Source organism: Cynara cardunculus (assembly GCF_001531365.2).
Source record: "Cynara cardunculus var. scolymus isolate 2C chromosome LG 2, CcrdV1, whole genome shotgun sequence".
Lineage (NCBI taxonomy): Eukaryota > Viridiplantae > Streptophyta > Magnoliopsida > Asterales > Asteraceae > Cynara > Cynara cardunculus.
Window position 1 is genome coordinate 19,498,523 of NC_037529.1, and position 5,538 is coordinate 19,504,060.

The window sequence follows — 5,538 nt, forward strand, 5'->3', positions numbered from 1 at the left end:
TAAACTACTTAGGCGGTTAACAAAAGAAGGTGTCTACACACACACACACTAATAGTGTACTCATGCAATGCGGCGGGAGCCGTGAATTTTAACAACTTTGAAGCTTCAGTGGTTTTGTTAGAGGGGATTTTAACGATGATATAACTTACACTTGGTCTTTACATATAATACAATTTGAATAAGTAAGAGTTATGGTTCAAATTACACTCTACCGACGAAAAAAATTGTATGCCAGTTTAAAATCCAAAATATCTAAACCAATCCAACCTAATATAAATATCTATTGAATTATAAAAAAATTAATATGAAATTTTCATCTTGGATTAGGAATATGGTTAAAATGTTTTGATGATTGTTCAAATATTCTTGGATAGTTGGATGAAAGCAAACCAATTTAATCATATGATATTGATCGACTGTGCAATTTTAGTTGGATAAACAACTGATATACAATAAACAGTTGAGTTAGATCAACTCCATTTAAGGGGCCATTTATTAAACGTTTACATGGTAAGCGCTTACTGGACCATTTGCCTACTAAATACACATGACAAGTACCGAGAATCTAAGTCGACAAAAGCAACGATAAAGATGGAGAGTCTTACTCGATAACTCAACCTATTACACTCCTTTCATAACTCAATTTGGTATAACATACACTACTTAGTTAAATGACTTCATAAATGTGTTCTTTGATGTTTAATCCATTAAAAAAAAAGCACCTAAAAGTTTAAAGACAAATCGTCCAACAAGACCAAGCATTCAACAATCATCGAGCTTTCAAGAAGCTTTATCGGTTAAAACTTGAAATTTCTGAGAATCGTTATACATAGCATTTAAAATGTTAACGATGGCTTGCTGCAGCTGCGCCGGTAACGCTGCCGCAACTGCCTCCTGCGCCTGTAGCGCTGCCGCAACTGCCTCCTGCGCCCTCGCCTTTGCCTGCCAAACCTGAGCCTCTGCCTAAGATGCGATGTCCGAGCCTCCAGGTCGGCGTTGCATGGAATGACTTTCTCTGCCTTCATCTCCTTGACCCTTTATCATCTGCGATGCCGACTCCTTCACCGCACCGATCAGCGCAGAATAGTGTTGTTGCTTCTTTTTTGCTAATTTACGCCTAAGCTCCTCTTCCTACAAGAAACCTATTTTCAACTATCAAATTGCCAAGAGCAAATCCATATGTTTTGATTTGTTTATTGAATTCTTACCTGGACTTGAAGATAATGCTCGATTTCATCTTCTCGTTGATGGATTAGGTTGGATAAGTCTTCTGATAACAAAGATGCAAAACCAGAGGATTGATGAGAAATGGAGTGTTGTTGATGGTGGTCATTGAAAGCTAAACATAGACCAGTTGTAACATCAATGTTTGTTGATTGAATCTAGGTAACATCCATGAATTGGTTACAATGAGATTGTTGTTGATGGAGATTCAAAAAATATTGATTCATCATATCTTCTCTTCCCCTTTTCCTTTGATTCGTACTACAATTCCCAAATGTAACAACACAAAAATCCAATTATTCCAACGTAAATTGATAAAACCATGTTCATGTTTTCGTATGAAAGTTGGATAAACATAAGAACATTTACATATATCTATACCTGGAAAATTGTTGAACAAGGTGTGGTTAATGGATTGACGATCAAGAAGAGTAGTGGCTAGTCCTCTTCCGCTAGCACCACCGCCACCAACGCCGCGCCTGGTTGTGGTGGCAAAGAATATTTATTTCCAATTTGGGTTTTCCCTTCATGTATAGTTCTGCATCATAAAATGAAGTTATTTTGATGATTCAATCCAAGATATGTTCTGATTTTCACCTAGTGCCTAGAAACCTATGCTCAGAAATGTCAGATGCAGAATAATATCATCACAACCTAGATATGTTTTCCGATAACCATGGTGACGACCTCCGATATACCTCCAAAACGGAAAATAAAATTTGAAAGTCGTACCATAAGCATCGTCAACAGCCAGCCAAATAGCCATTAAACTACTTAAAGAAAAGATCCATATTTTATAATGGATTAAGCTTACGAGATGGGATGCATGAGAGAACACATGGAAGAGCTTGTCTAATGCATCCCTTTCTCTTTTGCTTTATAATTAAGGTGAATCTTGATTCCTTTTCTACACATCTATATCTGAGATATGTAGAGTAAATATCCCCCCCCAAACCACTACTATCAACCCAGATAAAGAAAAACAAGAAAATAAATCCAGATGAGCAAAAATAGACCAAGATGTCAAATCCAAAAAAAAAGAAAACAAATCCAGATGAGAACAAAAATCCTCAGCCAAGATCTTACCACGTGCCTTAGGATCATACCGAGGCCCAATTCTCCCCTCATCAATAGCCTTTGCAAGTCCTTCCTCCATTGGCCTAGCTTCCATGTACAAACGATTGTGCTTGTTGTTAAACTTGCTCATCATAGTTCAGATAGAAGGTTAATAAGAATATCTATAAAAACTATAATCGATTTTAAAAGTGTGAAATCTAGCTAAGAAGTTTTCTAAAAGTGTAATTGGTTTAGATATGTGATAACCAGGTTATGGTTATTCATCTGAGGTAATTATTATGTGATTATGTGGTTACGTGAGTATGTGATTAATTGTTATAATTGATCATGTGTGTACATGCATGCATGAGATTAATATATGAGTGTATGCATATCTTTATATATGCATGGACGGTATATGCATGTATATGTTATCATGCATAATTTGGTAAAGAGTAAATATGCATGCATGCGGGCATGATACATGTGAAGGGTGAGGGTGAGATTTTTATAATATTCTTTAAACTGCCCCTTTTTAGAAGGCATATAAAAGAGAAGGGTTTTTGAATGGGAAAAGGGTTGCCATTTCTGGAAAGAGTGAGAGAGTTATGTGTGTAAAATTCTTACCAAAAGAAGAAGCTGGGAACTTGGGATCATTTAGGTAGCTGATTTCTGTTGTTGTTTTCTTTCTCAAAATCTTGCATAATATGAGTTTTACTTCAAAACAACTTTTGAGTTCGATAATGAATATTGGTTTTGTATGTTTTATACTGTTGGTGTTTGTACATTGAATATATGTATGTTCTTATTGAGTTGCATGGTCCAATAAGAGCTTTTATCGGACACTATGTTGTCCGATGAGGGTCAATTACCAGTCATGCCTTGACCGGTGTAAAACTTGAACATTTTACTCATCGTCCGATGAGGACTTTATCGGATATATTGTTGTCTGGTGAAGGCCTTTATCGAACATAGAGTTGTCTGGATTGGGCACGTCATCGCCTATATTATGGAAGGATTAATGTGTAGAGTTTTTAAGTGTTGATCGATAAGGTTGTATTCGGACATAGAGATTAATCGGATTAGGATTTTATCATCTAATGCCTTGTTCGGTGAGGATACTCATCGGACAAAGCATTGTCCGGCTTGTTATTTGTTTATAAGTGTTGACCGGTGAGGTTGTTACTGGACATAATGTGACCGGTGAGTATGTTTATCTTTCCAAGTGTTGTCTAGATTGTAGTGTTGATCGATGAGAAAGGCTTATCAGCCGTAGTATTGACCGATGAGGGGCAGTTATTTCCCAATACTTGTTTAATGAAAACAATTGTTTTCCAAAATGTTGTTTAACAGTTTCAAAACTATTTTGTGTTGAAAAAGAGGAATTCGTATCTTTCAAATATTGAGTTAAATTGAGGAAAGATACTCGAAAGATACTGTTGTTTCTTTCAAAACTGTTGTGATGTGAAATTTGTTTTTGAAATAAATATTGAGATGAGATTGAAAAAGTGAATTTAAGAACTCAAGAGTTCTTGAGATAAAGTTTCTGATATGAAACTATTTTAACGCCATTATTGGCTAAAACTACAGATTTATCTGTAGATTTGAGGTGGAAACAAGGGTGGCATATCAAGGAGAGGTGTACCATGGGACAAGGGTGGCATATCAAGGAGAGATGTAACATGTGATAAAGGTGGCATATCAAGGAGAGGTCTACATTTGGATAGGGTTGGCGTGTGTGTGTAGTTACTATTATAGCTCTTGTTGTCACAACAGTAAGATGCGATAATTATGAGTTAATATTTCGTTATGACATGAAGACTTGGAAATGTTGCTCTTATTGAAATGATAACAATGATGTTATTGAGAAGGGGAAAATGGCTTATAGCCAGAGGCATTAATTGCCCATGATTTCAGTTATCAAATGATTTTGAGGAATTTCAAGCATTGTGATTTACCATTTGATCAAAAGAGCAAGTATTTGATGAGACCTAGAGGGGCTCTGGTTGATTTTAAGGATGGACCAGAAGGCCTCTGGTCGTGTGAAAATCTTTTAAGTATTTTCGAGATTCTTTATAACCCAGAGGCTCTGTATCATGAGTTTAATGTATCCGAGCTCTATGTCCGAGCTCTGTATCTGATATTTGTGCCTGAGCTCTGTATCTGAGCTCTGTGTCCGAGCTTTGTATCCGAGCTTTGTGTCTGAGCTATGTCTTTTTAAAACCTTAACCTTTTATTATTTTTATAAGTTTAACCTTTTTAAATATATTTTAATAAAGAACCAGAGGAGTTCTGGTTATAGAAAAAATTTTGTTGTTCTTTTCTTTCCAGACAATTTTGGTCTAAGTATATCAGAGGCTCTGGTAATCCAGAGGACCTCTAGTTGTATGTATATTCTTGGTTAATTTGGAAGTTAAGGACAGAGGCTCTCGTTGGTAAGAGCAAAAGATTTGATCAACCAGAGGGACTTTAGTTTATCTAAAGAGCTCTGGGTATTAAAAGCTAGAGGTCCTGTGATCCTTAAGAACCCGAGGAACTCTGAGTATACGCATATAGTAAGAGGCAAGGAATTTTAAGGAACTCGTGCAGAGAGATGCGAGGACTTGGTTGTTTTATGCTTTGAGTGGCGGGACAGAATTGCAAACTCTTATTAAATTATATGAGAAGTTGAATTATAATGGTATGTTTGCAATGAGGATTTTATAACAGTGTTGGTTCCCTTACGAAACCCCCGACTCTCATTAGATATGAATATCCCTAGTGGAAGATTCAGATGATCAATTTCTATGAAGGTCTCGACCTTGAGCTGTACGAATCCATCAAGCTTGGACCCTATGTACTAATGACTATTATTCTAGGGTTCCTGGTACARGTACCACTGCTGAAATTCCTTCTATTCGTGCTCCCAAAGGTAGAAGGGATTGGGATGATGAGGACAAACTTACGATGGAGATTGACCAAAAGGCCCAAAGGGTTTTAATCATGGCCCTACCTAATGAAATCTTCCAGCTCTCGATGACTGTGATTCTGCAAAGGATCTATGGGATCAACTTGCCAACCAGCTAGAAGGAGGGATCAAAATGAGAAAAAATCGTCGTGCTCAATGCTTGAATTAGTATAACAGTTTTCAGGCTCTTCCTGATGAGTCTCTCGAACAGACTAGTCATAGGTTCAATACCCTGATCAACAAATGCAGAAAGTGTGATGTGGTTAGAACTCAGGAAGAAAACAATATGTTGTTCCTAAAGAGGTTGAATG

At 36.8% G+C, this 5,538-nt stretch overlaps 1 pseudogene; it reads right to left on the bottom strand.

Moving 5' to 3' along the window:
• Positions 1 to 780: 780 nt before the first annotated feature.
• The window catches only part of LOC112505990, a 35,694-nt pseudogene continuing 30,936 nt past the window's right edge, over positions 781 to 5,538 (bottom strand).